General features: G+C 52.4%; 1 protein-coding gene across 1 annotated transcript in view; it reads right to left on the bottom strand.

Moving 5' to 3' along the window:
• Cpne2 (copine 2) overlaps window positions 1-8,641 on the bottom strand; it is a 52,247-nt gene extending 43,606 nt beyond the window's left edge. Inside the window, exon 1 of the mRNA XM_045156191.1 lies at window positions 8,552-8,641. The gene's annotated coding sequence lies outside the window, so the exon portion shown is untranslated. The remainder of the gene's footprint in view (window positions 1-8,551) is intronic.
• Between the last annotated feature and the right edge of the window lie 8,446 nt (window positions 8,642-17,087).

Below are 17,087 nucleotides of genomic sequence, written 5' to 3'. Positions count from 1 at the left end.
TCGTGGGGTCATAGGGTATAAAGTTTGAAGTTTGTAGGACACTTATGAGCTGTGGGCAGGGATTCTGCTTTGCCATTTTGAGGCTCATGGCCTCCTCTTGAGGAACCTCAGTCTCTAGCTGAAGGGTCTCCATCCACTGAGCAAGAAAATCCCCTTTACCCAAAGCCTACTTATTTCAATGTCAATCACATCTTCAGAACACCTTCACAGCAACATCTGGTATTTGGCCAACCAACCGGTCACCATAGCGGTCCAAGTTCACATGGACAGTGAACCTTCCCAGAAGCCATGAGCCAAAAGGGGCAGGAGACAGCTAGGGTGGGGCTCTGACCTCTCAAGTGAGGGAGCTAGAAGCCACCCCATCTGTCAGCTGGAAGGGAAGGAAAAGGAGGGGGTGGCTGTGTTGATGAGAGACAGGGACGTAATGGGTATGAATGAGAGTCATAATGAGGCCAGGTCCCCTGCTGTGCACATCAAAACCTCCATCTTCCAGGACTTCCCTACACCCCTGTGTGAACTTATGACTTTGCCCATTACCCTTGGAGGCTGGAGGACTTGTCTAAATGGTTTCTGTCCTCTGGGCTGCAAAAAATTCCCAGGATCCTGGACCATCCACCTGGCCTTCTCTGTTTTCATACCCACCCAATGGAAATGATAGAATGACACTCTGTAGGCACTATAGCAATGTGACAAAAGTCGTTTGGAGGCTGTCTCCCCTTCTCATGACAACATCCATTTCCCCTGGTGAGGTTCCACAGTCTTCTCCATCACACACATGGCTTTCATGACATGTGGTTCCAGCAATACCTTGGTGCTCCTCTTCCTAATTCTACACTTGCTGATCTCGCTGCCTGGAATATCCTCTTATTTCATTAAACTATTCTAAAATATATTTTTTTAGATTTTATTTGACTGAGAAAGAGGGAGAAGGAGAGAGAGTGAATGGGCACGCCAGGGCCTCCAGCCACTGCAGATGAACTCCAGATGCATGGGCCCCCTTGTGCATCTGGCTAACGTGGGTCCTGAGGAATCCAACCTGGGGCCTTCGGCTTTGCAAGCAAACACCTTTAACTGCTAAGCCATTCCTCCAGCCCTTTTAAAATATATGTTTAAGCCGGGTGTGGTGGCGCACACCTTTACTCCCCGCACTCGGGAGGCAGAGGTAGGAGGATCACCATGAGTTCAAGGCCACCCTGAGACTCCATAGTGAATTCCAGGTCAGCCTGGACTAGAGAGAGACCCTTCCTTGAAAAAACAAATTATATATATATATACATACATACATATATATATGTTTAAAATATTTTATTTGACAAAGAGAAAGGGATAGAGGGGGAGAAGAAATGCAAAAAAATATTTTAAATTTATTTGCAAGGACAGGGAGAGTGTATGGGACATGCCAGGACCTCTTGGTGATGCAAACTCCAGATGCACATGCCACTTTGTATATCTGGCTTGACGTGGGTGCTGGAGAATTGAACCTGGGCTGACAAGCTTTGCAATCAAACACCTTTAATCACTGATCAGTCTCCCTAGTCTCTTATTTCATATTGAGCTAAGTAAAACCAAATGCAGTAATGACATGAGCCCACACCACCTACACCCCTAGGGTGGCCAAAACTCATAGAAAGCTGACTATACCACATGTTGGCGAGAATGTGGAATGACCAGAATGCTCAGGTTACCAGAGGCACTGGGGAGCCACACAACCACTCAGCAGGAACGACTGGCAGTGCCCGTGCAAGCTGAATGCGTGCATTGCCTGGGATGACCCACCACACCCAACACTAATAATGTTCACTCAGATGTACCCAAGAATGTCCCCAGCAACACAAGGTCCAAGGGCTCTGAGCTAGAGCAGCCACCTCTATTCCTAGCATCCACAGAGGGGACAGGTGTGCAGAGAGTGGTGGGAGTTTGTGTGCCAGCAACAGGACGGACCTCTCAATATGAGGGAAAGAGATGGACAGAGGACACAGAGGCCCTATTGCTTTCCTTATACGACATTAAATGTGGACAAACAAAAGCTGCACTGTTGAAGTGAGGACAAAGGTAGGACAGACAGAGTGTAGGTGACCACAAGAGGACATTGAGGGGCTGTGGTGCTGGCTGTATTTTGGGTCTGAGTGCTGTCAGCCCAGATGTGTGGGTCTATTTTTATTTTTATTTTTTTTGTGGTTCTGGGAGGTTGAACCCAGGGCTCTGTGCAGCATGTGCTCTACCACAAAGCCACAACCCAGATCCTTTTTCGTTTTATGTATTAGAGATGGAGGGAAGAGAGAGAACACGGGCACACCATGTACCACCATGTACATCCTGCTTACGTGAGATCTGGGGAATCAAACCTGGGTCTTTAGCCTTAGCAGGTAAATGCCTTAAGTGCTGAGCCAGCTCTCCAGCCCCCTTTTGATTTTGAGACAGGGTCTTGTGCTATATTCCAGACTGGCCTTGAACTCACAATTCTGCCTCAGCCTCCCAAGTACCTAGAATTGCGGGTGTGCTCTGCTATGCCTACTTTATTTCAATATGATGTTTAAGGAAAAGCCTACAATCCGGAGCCCTCCACAAAGCCTGTCCTGCTTTCCTGGTCCCCAGGAGGAAGCACGGCCGCTATGGCCACATTGTAGCCAGTGGCTTCAGCAGAAAGGATGAGGCATCATGTCATCTTCACTGGCTTGTAAAGACATGGTCCTGCTAGGTAGACTTGGTTGACTGGGAACGTGGTATGTCACTCAGCCTGCCTTTGAACCTGTGGTGATCCTCCTGCCTCAATGATGGAATACAGAGGGACAGCAAGATGCCCAGTCTCATTTTCATCTCTGTTGTTCCCAGCACTGACAGGCTCTGTCAGAATGGGAGCTGAGCAAATTACAGAACATGAGGAAGAGCGGCAAGGAGAAGGAGTTACACAGGACAACAGAGTCAAAGTTCTCAGATGGAATTCTGGGTTTTTGGAATGATGAGTTTTCTGACTCTCTGTACCACAAGGCTATACGTTATTGCCTTCCTTCCACTCCCATAAGATCCTTGTTTCATCCCCACCACCTACATCCTAGTTGTTGGATGACAGGTCCAGCCCCAAGTCCCCCTACTTCCCAGGACTCCCCCCTCCCTGCCCCCCGCACAGCATAGCTGCCTGGCTCCTGCCAGGTGGTGCGCAGTCCTGGGAGCAGGCTGGCACTCTGGACAAAGTGGCTACACCAAAACCTCTTTTCACCTCAGCTATGGCACCGGCTGCTGCTCTCAGAAGGCATCACACTCCATCAAGCAGCCAGGCCCATTTATGGGGATAAATATAGATGCAGACAGCCAGGCGAGGAGGCTGGAGCAGGGGCTGGTCCTGAGGTCCTCCTGGGAGCCCGAGCTTCTGCCAGGCCACACCTGGCACCTGGAGTGAGGCTGGGTAACCACTCAACCTAAGCTCTGGCCCTCAGAAAAGGGGTTTCCTTCGGAACCCTAGGCTCTAGTACAGTAGTCACCCAGAGTCTCCCCAGTGCCATTACAGGGGCTGGTCCAGCAGGTGGCAAGGCTTAGCTCAGTTCTACTCCTGCTACTCCACCCTGGGGGCCTCACCTCTTCTTCTGCAAAGTAGGCTGGTGGTGCTGACCTCCTGCCTCCTGGAAGCTCTGCAGAGATGGGCAGGTTCTCCAAGCGACTGAGTACTCTGAGCACTTCAGTGACCTCAGGAGTGGGTCTGGCCAGGCTCGGAGGGAGGACCTGGCTAACGGAGGGCAGAGGGCTTGGTGACCATGTGTGTTCACTCAGATATTGGGTACAGCCCTGAGTCCCTCTGTAGTACTCACAGCCATGGGACAACTAGGTACCCCATGATTCTCTGTGTGAAGAACCCAGGCAAGCCCCTTCTTCTATGTGTTTCCCTGCCTGTGGCATGAGACATGGCTCCTTGAGCTTTAGAATGTGGCTATAAATGCCTCTCCATCCACACTAAGCTTCCCCAGCCCAGGGGCGAGCCTGCTTTGACCAGGGTCACACCCTTAACAAACAGTAGTTCCTGACCTTGGGTTGGGGGGGGGGGGGGCTGCTTGGGACGCATCTGCAGAGTAACCAAACAGCAGAGTTCCTGTTCTTAGAATGTCCATCTCTTGGATAAAGAGAGTAATGTCAGGGGCTTGGGCTAGAACTCAGTGGTAGGGTGCTTGCCAGTCAAGCTTGAGACTGAGTTTTGCTCCAGCACCAGTGTCAGTCAACCAACCAGTCAATGCAGGGCTTAAAAAATAAGCAAAAAGAAACTGAGGTCAGTGAGGTTCAGAAACTTAAGTCTAGAGTCACGGAGATGGCAAACATAGGTGCCCAGAACCCACATGAAAACTCTGGGCGTGGTGGTACACACCTTTAATCCCAGCACTTGGGAGGCAGATGTAGGAGGATAGCCACTAGTTCAAGGCCACCCTGAGATTATATAGTGAGTTTCAGGTCAGCCTGGCCTAGAGTGAAACCCTACTTCGAATAAAAAAAAAAAAACCTCTGGTCATAGTGGCACATGCCTATCACTCCAGCACTGGGAAGACAGAATTGCCGTGACTTGCTGGCTAGCTTGTCTAGATGACTCTGGGAGCTCTGGGCTCAGAGAGACCCTGTTTCAGAAAGTAAGGTGATGAGCAATTGAGTAAGACATGCAATGCTGACCTCTACACATACATGCACACACATCCCTTCCCCCACCCCCCCAAAAAAAACCCTGAAATCTAGGTCACATGGGAAATGGATTACTCTCCCAAGCATTTCTCAGTCTACTGGGTGGGCAGTCAATGGCATCAGGTGATAACATTTTCCATCTCCACACCCCAGGCTCTTGGTGATAGGCAAATTCTTTCCCCTTCCCCTTCCCCATGGGTCCCTGGTAGGCCCTGCCTTCCGCATGGTAAGAACAGGATTCCTTTGGGGACTCAAGAGGACAAGCTCATATTCTTCCAGACTGTCACTAAAAACCTGAGACCTCATTTAGCAGGAGGGGCAGACTGCTATATTCCTCACATGGCATTTGCTGAGCACCTACTATGTGCCAGGCACCATACTAAGTGTGGGCACACAGTCTTGTTCTTGCTCTTCTGTGGAGCTGCCACCTTTGGGGTGGGTAATTGATGCATAAATGATAATTTCAGGGCCGGAGAGATGGCTTAGTAGTTAAGGCGCTTGCTGGCAAAGCCAAAGGACTCAGGTTTGATTCCCCAGTACCCACATAAAGCCAGATGCACAAGGGGGTGCATGCATCTAGAATTTGTAGTGGCTTGAGGCCCTGCCATGCCCATTCTCTCTCTCAGGGCTGAAGACCCTGGCGCACCCATTATCTTTCTATCTGCCTGAACCCCCGCTCTCTCAACTAAATAAAAATAAAAATAAAAAGCCACCCTGAGGCTATAGGGTGAGTTCCAGGTCTACCTGAGCTAGAGTGAGACCCTACCTTAAAAAAAAAAAAAAAATGAATTTCAGAGTGACAAATACCCTTGGAAAATTAAAGCTAGATGATGGGACAGTGGTATGCCTTCTCATCCTGTCTTCTCCTTTCACAGCCCAAGGTAAGTAGGTGTGATTCTAGACTAGTTACACAAAACAGTGGTCCCCTAACCCCTCTATAGGAATAGGAGCCAGGTGGCACGTGAGGAAATGGGACCCAGCACCGGGAGTCAGAGCGCCTCTGGTCCTTGCTCAGTCCTAAGGTACTGGGGCTCCCACGTTGTCCCTCCTAGAAAGCAACATGATTGGACAGTCACCCTCTCCAGCTACTGCTGCCAAGACGGCAGGGTGACCCGGCCTCCCATTTCAATGGAGCGCACATTGTGTCCTTTCTGAAGCCATGTTCTCCAAGGCACCAGGACTGGATTCTCCAGGCGTTCACAGCCCTTTTGCTGTCTGGAAGGACTGGGAGAGCGCAAAGGGAAGAAACTCTGTATGGGGAAGGCAGGACCCCAACCCTGGGTTGGCTGCTTCTCAACAGGGGACTCTGCCTGGACAAGCCGCTCCCACTGGGACAGGAGTGTGAGGAACTACAAGAGCCTGTTCTTTTGTCTGCTCTTCAAGCCTCAGCCCTGTGTATGTGTGTGGGGGGGGAGGGATGGGGCACCTACACACAGGACCTACCACCTCACGTGGTATTTTCCACATCTCAGCTGGGTAGTGCCTTCCCATTCAGGCCTCTGCCCCTGGAATGGATTCCACAGCTCCTCTCTGCGGGGAGGGGCATGGGGAAGTGCCATCGGGTATGAGAAAAATCCCAGAAGGGTTTCCGAGCGCAGTTAGACTCGCCAGGCTTACTAAGACTCCCAGGAACAATAGGAATAAGAGTTGGCTGTTCCCAGCCAGTCACAGTGCTGGCACACAGCCCTCTGTCATCTAAATTGATCCCCACAACTACCTTTAATGAAACACACAATTACCCAGAGAGAATACGGTGCACAGAGTACACTCATCGCTGTGGTACAGGTGGAGAAACGGAGGCTCCATCTCGAGCCTCTCCTTCATGAAATCCCTTACAGTTTTTAATTCTCATGGCTTTCTGGGGGCAGGGGGGTGGGCATGAAACATCACCAGAGACCCTCATGAAGGGGCCTCACTTTGCAAAACACCTGCCCTACTCCCTGGCTCCAGCCTCCCAACCACTGTGCAAACGGGCTGGTGTTATAACTTGCTTCATTTTACAGATGGAAAAAAAAAACCCCAGCCCAAGGGAAGGCGACAAGCAAGAAAGGCAGGAAGTGGCAGAGGCAAGGAGAACTCAAGCATCCATATCCTTTGTCTCTGGTCTTTCATGCAGTGTCTGGTGAGCTCTGCCACTCCAGCAGGCTGGGACACCTGCCTGGGGGCAGGTTGAGAGCTCAGCAGGTGCTTATAAAACCCAGTACTCCCTGTTTGTCTGCCCCCACCCCCTCCAGGTGGCCCTGGGGATGTGCCCATTTTACAGATGACCCAGAAGTACAGATGGCTGGAGCCACAGTCCCACTTCTGGTCACAGGAAGGTGTTTAGGACCAGGTCTCCCACATCTACCCATTGGGGTTAAAAATAGGCAGGCCTCGGCCAACCAGAGATGACAACCTGGCCAAAATGGCCTTCCTGTGGGAGGACTCCCCTCTATGCACCCGGGCAGCAGTCTCCTTGTCCCTGCCATGGGAGCCAGAGCTAGGTGGCCGGTGAGGACAGAAGACAACTGATTAGGAGCCAGGAGGCACCTCTGGCCCTGGCTCAGTCCCAAGGCTCTGAGGATCCCACATTGTCCCTCCTGGACAGCAAGGGGTGGGGCATGATTGGATGGTCACCCTCTCCAGCTGCTGCCTGTCAAGATGGCAGGGTGACCCAACCTCCCGGCTGCTCCCATGGAGCCCACACCCGGTTCTTTCTGAGGCAGTGTTCTCTAAGGGGAACCGGTTAGGTGCTCCAGAATTGTCTAGGAAGGGTTGGGGGAGGGCAGGGGGATAAGGATCTCCTTGAGGCAGGTGGGACCCTGCTCCTGGGCCCTAGGGGCTTCTCAGAAGAGGACTCTGCCTAGCAACAGTGTCACCAACAGTAGAAGCTGTGTATAGATGCTCCAAGGGGTAGGAATTACCACTTGCCCCCCCCAGTCACCGCCACTTGTCAACAGCCCACAGCCCACACCCCTACAAGATCAAAATCTATGGGCAAACAAAACAGGAGGTAGCTGCTGGGCTAATCCTCAGACTTTTCACCCCTGTCCTTTTCCCCCCAATACTTACGGGGGAGGGGGGATTCAGGAGTCAGACAGCAAGATGAACCCTACCTGGCCACCCAGGGCTGTGACCATGGGCATATCCCAGCCCCACCCCCTTTCAGCACTGGCTAGTTTACTGAACCCGAGGTGGAGACAGGCTGAGGATAAAGATGGGAGAGGAGGGAAAAGAGGGGCGTCAGAATCCACTATTTTTGGGAGAAGCATCGCTGCCTGGAAAGAAAGGAAGAAAGGGACTCTCGCTTCCTCTCCCACCCCTTTGAAACACACAGGTGCCAGACAGCTTTTGCGCAAAAAAAAAGAAAAAACAAGTTTGCAAACACACTCCGACTTCTGGGATGCTGCCCAGCACTTCTCCCCCTCTCCTCTCCTCTTCCCAGGCAAAGAGCGGGTCCTCCAGTAGTTCTAGGCTGGCCCAGGGTGGGGTCAGGTAGTGAGGTAAAGTGGGGTGCGCCTGGCTTGAGCCCTCCCGCCTCCCGCCCCTCTCAGACGCCCTCCAGGCCCCTCGGAAAAGAAAGGAACCCTCCAAACAAATGGGCTTGCCCCCCCCCCCCACCGCCCCGTCCAGGGCCACGCCATCCTCCCACCCACGGCCCCCAACAGTGGTTCCCCCTCCAAGCGGGGCGCCCTCGCGTGGCCGGGTCGGAGCTGAGTCACCGAGGCTCCAGAGTCGGGGTGTGCGAGGGTGGCGGGGGAGGGGGTGGGGTTGGGTGTGCCGTGCACCCCGCGCGGAATCGGCTCCGCTCGGGCTTGCCCCCGGCACGCCGAACCCCACAGGCCGAACTTGAAGGCGCGCAGCCAGCAGCGCCCGTCCGGCCCGCGCTGGCCTGGCCGCGGGGGCCCCAACTCACCGCACGTCCGTCCGTCCCGCAGCCTCAGCACGCGGTGGCCGTTGCCCGCGCTCCGGGCCGCCGGGGCATCTCCACGAGCGGAGCGGGGCTGCGCTGCGCTGCGCTGCGCTGCTCGGCGGGGCCCGCGGCGCGGGACGGGGCTCAGGGCGCTGCCCGCGCGGCCCTGCCCGCTCGGTGCGCTCGCGGAGCCTGGGGCGGAGGGGGGGGGGGGGCGGTCCTCCTCGCCGCGGCGCGGACTCCTCCCTCCAGCCGAGGGCGGGTGTGGGAGGGAAGCGGGCGCTTCCTGGAGGGGCGGCACGCGAGGGACCTGGCGCGGCGGGCTGGGGGACTCGGCGCTGCGCCGCGGGTTCGAGGCCGCCCGCCCCGCGCCTGCTGAGCTCGGCGTCCCGCTCCTCCGAGCCTCGAGCGCGGCGCTCCGCTGCGGACGCGGGAACCGAGGGGTGGGGACCCGCCAGGTCTGCACCGCCCGCCCGCCGCCTCCCCACCCCGAGCGCGCAGGGGTGCGCGGCGCCGCACCCTCGGGGACACGCCGCAGGGCTGGGCTCAGAGCCGTTAGGGTGACACTAGAACTGCTCTGGTTTCTTCCTTCGGTGTTGTTTTTTTTTCCATTTTCCTTTTTTCTTTTTTTTCTTTCTTCTTTCAATAGCGCTTTCCTGCTGCCAGTGACTTGGGAAGATGACACATATTCCTGTGACAAAGACGACAAGATAAATACGAGAGCAGTGGAGGTCTGGGTCTAAATAGGGCCTCCGCAGCCGAGCTTACCCCTCTCCCCTTCACATAGCACTGGGAAGGCCGCCTTTGACCCACTACAGGCATCAGATTTTAAGGAATTAGTCTTTAGTTTGGCAGCTGTTGGCATTTTTGTACCCTTGGGGCAAGTTAACAACCGGGCATCTTAACCTGATTGGGGGGGGGGCAGGGGCGTGGCTGTTTCAAGGATCTCCAGGCCACCGCCTAAGCCCTTGACCTACGGGAGCTGGGGCTGGGCTAACGAGGTTGGACTCCAGGCGCTTGGGTCAGGAGGTCAGGAGTTTTCCATCAGGAAAGATGAGGGTTAAGGGAGCTTCACATTGCAGCTGGCAAACTCCCTCCCTCCACGTCTGAGTCATAGGCACTCAGCAGCTTTAGAGGGGCTGCCACCAAATAGCCCGAAGAGAGAGAGGCCCCCTCATCTCCCCCTCCCTCTCTTCTTCCTCCTCCCTCCCTCTCCCAGCCTGTTCCGCATGCACCCTGCCTTTCTCCAAGGGTTTTCAATCTCCCATGGGAGGTTCTCTGTACCCTCTACCCAGCTGTGGGGCCAAACAACCTGTGGGGCTTGCAGGAACAGGCTCCAGGCTCCGTTTCCCTCAGGAAAACTTCCTCGCTTGCCTTGGTCCCCAGGATCACTCCTGTTTCTAGGCACTAGAGTGGACAGTGGGGACCAGATAGCTCTCTCAAGCTAAGGGACTGGTGGAGGGGGTAAGGCCAGGGCCCAAGCAATCATATGACAGTGAAGTGAAAAGGTTGGAAGTGGTTGGCATAGAAGACCCAACTCAGCCTTGGGAGTCATTCAAGCAGAACTTCTCTTAAGAGACCAGAAGAATGAGGTGATTGGAGTGTGTGTGTGGCAGGGGCGGGGGATGGGGGGTGGTTGGAAGACACATTACTAAGGCCAAGGGTCACGGCAGATCCACTCTCTTCTACCCAAGAGAAATGAAAATGTATATCCACACAAAAACTTGCACATGAACGTTCGTAGCAGCATGAACCAAAACTTGGGAAGGACTCAAAGTGCAACTAACAAAGGGGGGAAAAATTGTGATGCATTTTTCCATAGAACCAGAAAATCCTTGGCCAGGAAAGGTATGCATGCCACAGTAGAGATGACCTCTACAGGCATTATGCAAAGCCCATAACAAAAGACCACGTGTTGTATGACTCCAAAATACACAAATTCGTAGAGTTAGAAGGCGTGTTCTAGTTGCCTGGGCCTGAGAGAGAGGGGAGATTGCAGCATGTCTGTCAGAGATTGTCAGTGACTGTGTTGTGTGTGTTCATGTGTGAGAGGGTGCACGTGTGCGGTGGCCCTCGCGTGGCGGTCAGAGGATAACCTTCAGGTGTTGATGTCGCCTTCCACCTCCTCTGAAGCAAGGTCTCGATTGTTCTGCACTGCTCTCTCAGGGCTCGCTGGTCCTACAGCTTCTAGTGGATTCTCTCTGCCTTCCTTCTTGCCCTTAGGTATGGATGGAACTACAAACACCTGCCAAGTGTCCAGTGGGTTTGGGGTTCCAAGCTCAGGTAATCATACTTGGTTTAGCCCGTGAGTCATCTCCCCAGCCTGATGAAGTGGTTTTTTTTTTTGTTTTTTTTTCTTTAAAGGGTGAGGAAAACATGTTTCAAAATTAGAGACTTAAGCCAGATGTGGTGGCCTGGCACTCTGGAGGCTGTTAGGAGGATCCCCATGAGTTCAGGGCAAGCCTGGGGCTACAGAGTGAGTTCCACATCTACTTGAATTAGAGAGACCTGCCTTGAAAAAAAAAAAAAGACCAAACAAAAATTAGAGAATAGAGGTGATTGCTGTTATGGGTTGGATCTTGAATGTCCCCAAAGGTTCGGGTGATGAAAGCTTGGTTGCAGTAGGTGGAGCTTTTGGGAGGTGGTGGGAACTTCAGGTGGGGCTGGGCTGGAGAACTGGGGTCATACCCTTGAGCGTATCTTGTCTCTGGTGACCTCTTCCCTGCCCACTTTTTCTTCACGACCTAACAGCTTTGCCCTGACACATTCTTTCAACACAGTGTCCTGTCTCACCACAGGCCCCCCCCCCAAACCATGGAGCCAGCTAACATGGACTGAAACCGTGAGCAAGAAGAAATGCTTCCTCCTTGTGGAAAGTTGTTTACCACAGGTGCCTTGCTACAGCATTAGGAAGTTGACTAACACAGTTGCGTAACTGCAGATTAATTCAAAGGACACGTGCATGTGCAAGGGCGAGCAGCATGCGTGTGGTTCTATCTCAATAAAGCTGCCTTAGAAAATAAAGCCAGGGGCAGAGGTCAGCAGACACAGATGGTCTGTCCCCAGTTGACGTCACACGCTGCATTTTGCCCACACTCATGATGCAAGACTGCAAAGTGGGGAAGAAGGCTTCTTTTCTGCCAGTAGGGAAATCTTCACAGTGGGAGCCTAAGGCCCCCTGAAAGGCCCTGTGGAGTTCATTCAGGACTTGCTTCTGGCTGTTTCCTCAGTGCTGTTTGGCAGACAGCTCAGGATAACCCAGGTGGCCTGCATGTTTGTGGATTTCAGAAACCCTGAGTACACCTGTCACCAAGACCTGGCTGGGCCTCAGGTGTGTGTGGAGTGGTGATAGACTGTGTTCTGATCCTGCTGTGTCTCCCTTGGGTCTGAGGGTCACCTGGACTCAGTGAGGGAGTTTCTTTTCCAAGGGCCTCAGATAGCTAAGTTCAGACCATGACTGGCCTGGGGTCATAAGGAAGACTCTCACCGTGGACTTCGGTTGTCAGCTGGGACCTCAGCTGGCTGTGTCACCTGCTGGTGACCAGTTCATGGGCCTGGGCTGCCTGAGGGCCTGATGCTGGGTTCCAAGAGGGAATATCTCAAGGGAAAGTGAGGGTGGGTTCTACCCGTTTAGTAGGACCTGGCCTCGGAAGTCACGTAATGTCACAGAGGCGCGTCACTGTCACCTGCCAGGAAAAGCACACCGAAGGAGAGTCGGATGCTGCCTTGAGGATAAGTGTGCCATGAGCACAGGGAATTGACTCAGTAGCGTGTCTGTGACACAGGTACGCACCCAGGAGTGCCATGTGGAGGCAGGCCTGAGCCCTGGGTGGAATCTCAGTTCATTTGGGGTCCTACCTGGGGAGGTCCTCTGTGCCTCAGTTTCCTTCTCTGTAAGAGCAGACTGGACTTAGTGTTCACGTCAGGGGTGAATGTGAGAGTTCATCAAGGCAAAATTCAGAGACTGCAGTGCGGCCAGCATGGTGCCAGGCCTGTGCAGACCCTGGGCCGAGTGTAGTTTGCTGTGTTTTTTTTTTTCTTCAGTAACATGTTACAGTATTATAGTTTCCATCTGGAATGTTCCCAAAGACTTGTGTGTTGAGGGTTTGGTTCCAGCTAGTGGCAGGACTGGGAAAACTTTAGGGGGCCTAGTTAGAGAAAGTGGGTCATTGCAGAGTGTTCCCGTGGGAGTATATTTTGCCTCACCTACCACACCACCTCCACCATCATGAAATGAGCCACTTAGTTCTGCCCACATTTTTCCACCATGATGTACTGCCTCTGAGTTCATATGAGCTCTGATAGATGCAGGAAAGGCCTCCTTTTGAGGGCCAGGACCACATACCTCGCTCGGCTCTAGCTCTGATCTGGAGAGGACAAGGAGGGACATTGATGCTACCCACCCCACAGATGGCTTTGAATTCCTGAGCCTCCACCTGCCTCTGTGTACTGCTAGACTGCAGACAGGTATCGCCATACCTGGCTCCTCGTATATATATTGAAACTACTCTGGGAAGAAATGGGCAGAGACACTGGACCTCATTAATATTGGATTAAAAAAAATTAGCTAAGATCTCCAAGTAGGCAGCTAGCCTGAGAGGAAGTTTCTTATAAGGAGCTTTCATGCCAACTTGGGGTATGCCCAACCAGCTCTGAGGCGCTGGCCAGTTGGTGGGGTGCCGCAGAGTTTCCTGGAGTTTGGAACTGGGCAGAAAAGAAGATAGAAAATGGCTTATGGCACTTGCCTGCCAAGCCAAAGGACCCAGGTTTGACTCCACAGGATCCATATAAGCCAGATGCACACGCATCTGGAGTTTGTTTGCAGTGGCTGGAGGACCCGAAGCACCCATTCTCTCTTACTCTCTCTCTCTGTTCCTGCCTATTTCTGTATCTCTCTCAAGTAAGTATAAAATATTTTTTTAAAAAAGACGGGGGGTGGTGCTGGAGAGATGGCTTAGTGGTTAAGCACTTGCCTGTGAGGCCTAAGGACCCTGGTTTGAGGCTAGATTCCCCAGGACCCATGTAAGCCCAAGGCACAAGTTGGTGCACGCATCTGGAGTTCATGTGGAGGCCCTGGCGTACCCATTCTCTATCTATCTGCCTCTTTCTCTGTCACTCTCAAATCACAAACAAACAAACAAAAAAGAAGATAGAAAGCAGAAAAGCAAAGCAACAAGCCACACAGTGTCCCTCACCTCTGGGCTCCCAGGCTCTGAGACTACCGCCATGTGCATGTCACCTAGCCTGGTGCTTCTGGCGAGCATTCTTGTTTCTTACCCTAGCCAAGACATCGTCAGTCACTGGAGGACACAACTCTGGTCTGGGGCAAAGAGAGGAAGACAACACAACCCTTATTGGCCAACCCATCATCACATCCCAAGAAGGGGCAGAATTTGGCCCAACATAAACTTCTTTGGGTACAACTCTTGGATTCTCTATTTGCTGACTTCTCGTCCATGGCTCTGATGGAGGATATTGGGTGTGCCTTGACCCTGGCCCAATAAGGGTGCCCTGGTACAATGGGTGGGGGCTTGGCATTCTGCCGGAGGACTTTTTCCTTATGCTTGGCCGGATGCCGGGAACAGTGAGAAAGGTCAAAAAGGTAAGGGCCAAGTCATTCTGGTGAGCCACAAGCAGGCTGGGACACCCCAGCTAAGAGGGTACAACCTGTAACATGCCTAACCTCTTCTGGGTGCAATGGTGGGGGAAGTTGTGCTCAGGAAATTGCCTGTAGACCAGCCTGCACTCTAGTGGCGTCCAGCTGTAGCTGCAACCTGCTGGCCTGCCTTTTCTCTATGAGGTGGAAAACTCCCCCTGGGTATAAACTTGCACACCCCTAGATGTCACATAGGCCATCTCTCCACCCTGGATGGCATTCAGACCTAGAAGGGGAAGAGAGCTAGCATAAAACCAGTACTCCTTTGTACCAGGGACTTTCCCACCTTGCTTCTTGGACCTAATCAATAATCCCGTGTGCGTGTGTGTGTGTGCGTGTGTGTAAAACATAGTACAGAAACAGTTCCTCCTTTACAAAACAGGGAAGACAGGGAGTGAGTGGCCAAGAGTGTTTTCATTCCAGACCCATGTAGTTCCCAAAGCCATGCTCCTAATGGGTCATGCAGCAGTGGAAGCCTCTGCCGGGGCTCTGCAGTCTGTCACAAGGATCAGGCAAGCTACAAAAAGCCAGGGTGGTGTGGTAGGGTGTGAAGACAAAGAGGGGGACTGCAGCAGCTCGGGGTTCTGCCCCCATCTAAAGGCACGCTCACGTGGCTCTGGCAGAATCCGCTCGTGCAGGAGTGCTAGACCAGCTCTTGACTTTGTTTTTTTAATTGAGACAAGAGCTCATGTAGCTATAACTTGCTGTGTAGACTAGCATAACCTTGACCTCTTTATCCTCTTGCCTCCACCTCCCAAGTGTTAGGGCTTAGATTACAGGCATGTGCCAGCATGCCCAGCTTTGGACGAGCTCTTGACATGCCAAAGTTGGGATTAAAAAAAAAAAAAATCTTTTCTTTATTTGAGGGAGAGAGAATGGGTGTGCAGGGCCTCCAGCCATTGCAAATGAACGTGCCACCTTGTGCATCTGGCTTATGTGGGTCCTAGGAATGGAACCTGGGTCCTTCGGCTTTGCAGGCAAGTGCCTTAACCACTAAGCCATGTCTCCAGTTCCCAAACTCGGGGATTTTATGTACAGGTTTACACTTTTAAATATCAATAATTTAGGCAAGAGTTTTAATATCGTCTAGGCCAAACAAACCTGTTTCTAACATGTGGGCTTCTAGAACACCCTCACGTTGCAGGTAAGGTCTGGAGAGATGAGGTGAATTGCCCACTATCACATGATCAGAGTAAGGGCCTGAACTTGAACCCTGTCTCCTGATTCCAAGCCATTGCCCTTCCAAGAACACTTCTGTCATCTCTCCTCCAGTTCCTAGAGCAGGGGTGATGCACTTCCAATCTCAGATGGGTAGTAGGAAACATTCGACACCAGCTACAGGCTAGCAGAGCATCCATGTTTATTGATCACATTTGGCCTAGAGTACAGCAGGGCCATCCTTGCCCCTCTCGGAAGTTACAAGAACACCGTATATGTGAAGCCTCCAGGGCTGGCCCGGATCCCGCTGAGGTAGTAGGTGGGTCCTTGGTTTTGCCTAGTGGACTGGTAGTGACCATCCCTGCACCCTTAGACCTGGCTTTGCCCCCTACATAGGACAGGATGAATACTGAGCTGTCCCAGAGTGAGGCTGGCTCTAGCTGGACCTAGGCCCGATGACATCCTTGGAAGCCAGCATCCAAGTCCTAATTTTATCACCTCCCCCTACCAGGTGGGAGCTAATTTGCAAATGGGAGAACTGAGGTTTGTGGCAGGAAGGGATTTTATCTCTTGAGTGGCTGAGTCCTGGCATGGCCCAGAGCCCTGATGGTTGATCTACTGAGCCAGTCAGAACTTAGATACACTCCTGTCCTAGCGCTCCTGAGCTGCTCTGAAAATCGAATCAACCATCCTTCTTTCCTTCCTTCCTTCCTTCCTTCCTTCCCCCCTTCCTTCCTTCCTTCCTTCCTTCCTTCCTTCCTTCCTTCCTTCCCCCCTTCCTTCCTTCCTTCCTTCCTTCCTTCCTTCCTTCCTTCCTTTCTTCCTTCCTGTGGCATATGTGTATGCCTGTCCCATGTGGTGCGCATGCACATGTGTGTGCTCATGAGCATGGAGGCCAGCAGTTGACATTGGGTGTCTTTCTCGATCACTCTCCATATTATCATGCTGGGCAGGGTCTCACTTGAGCCCAAAACTTGCAAATTCAGCTAGTTTAGCTAGCCAGTTTGTCCCAAGGACTCTGTTTTCACCTCCTGGGTGTTAGGATTACAGGCAGGACCGCCAACATGGCATTTGTGCATTTACATGGGTGCTGGGAATCCAAACTCAGGTCCTCATGCTTGCACAGAAAGCACTTTATCCACTGAGCCATCTCGCCAGCCCCTGGAAATGCAATTTATAAATACTTGGGGTTTTGTGTGTGTGTGATACTGTGGACTGAGCCTAGGACCTCATGCATACTAGGCAAGTACTCTACCACTAAACTATCTTCCCAACCCCCCTTTGTTTCACTTTATATTTTTAATCTATTTTATTTATTAGTTGTTTATTTGAGAGAGAGAATGGGCATGCCAGGACCTCTAGCTACTGCAAAGGAACTCCAGACACATGTGCCACCTTGTGCATATCTGGTTTATGTGGGTCCTGGGGAATCAAACCTGGGTCATTTGGCTTTACAGGCAAATGCCTTAACCACTAAGCCATCTCTCCAGCCCTTTACTTTATATTTTGAGACAGGATCTTCTTAAGGTACCCAAGCTATCCTTGAGCTTTCAACTGTCCTGCCTCAGCCTCTCAAACAGCTTGAATCACAGGCTTGTGCCACATGCCTCACTTCATTTTTCTTTAAGTAACAAATTAGATCTTGGATCTGCCTGTAGTTATCTGGTGAGCTATGTGTCTGTCATGTGACAAGGACATTGAGTCACATGTGGATCACCACTTATG

Source organism: Jaculus jaculus, chromosome 1 (genome assembly GCF_020740685.1).
Source record: "Jaculus jaculus isolate mJacJac1 chromosome 1, mJacJac1.mat.Y.cur, whole genome shotgun sequence".
In the NCBI taxonomy this organism is placed as follows: Eukaryota; Metazoa; Chordata; class Mammalia; order Rodentia; family Dipodidae; genus Jaculus; species Jaculus jaculus.
This window is presented reverse-complemented; position numbering and strand designations above follow the sequence as displayed.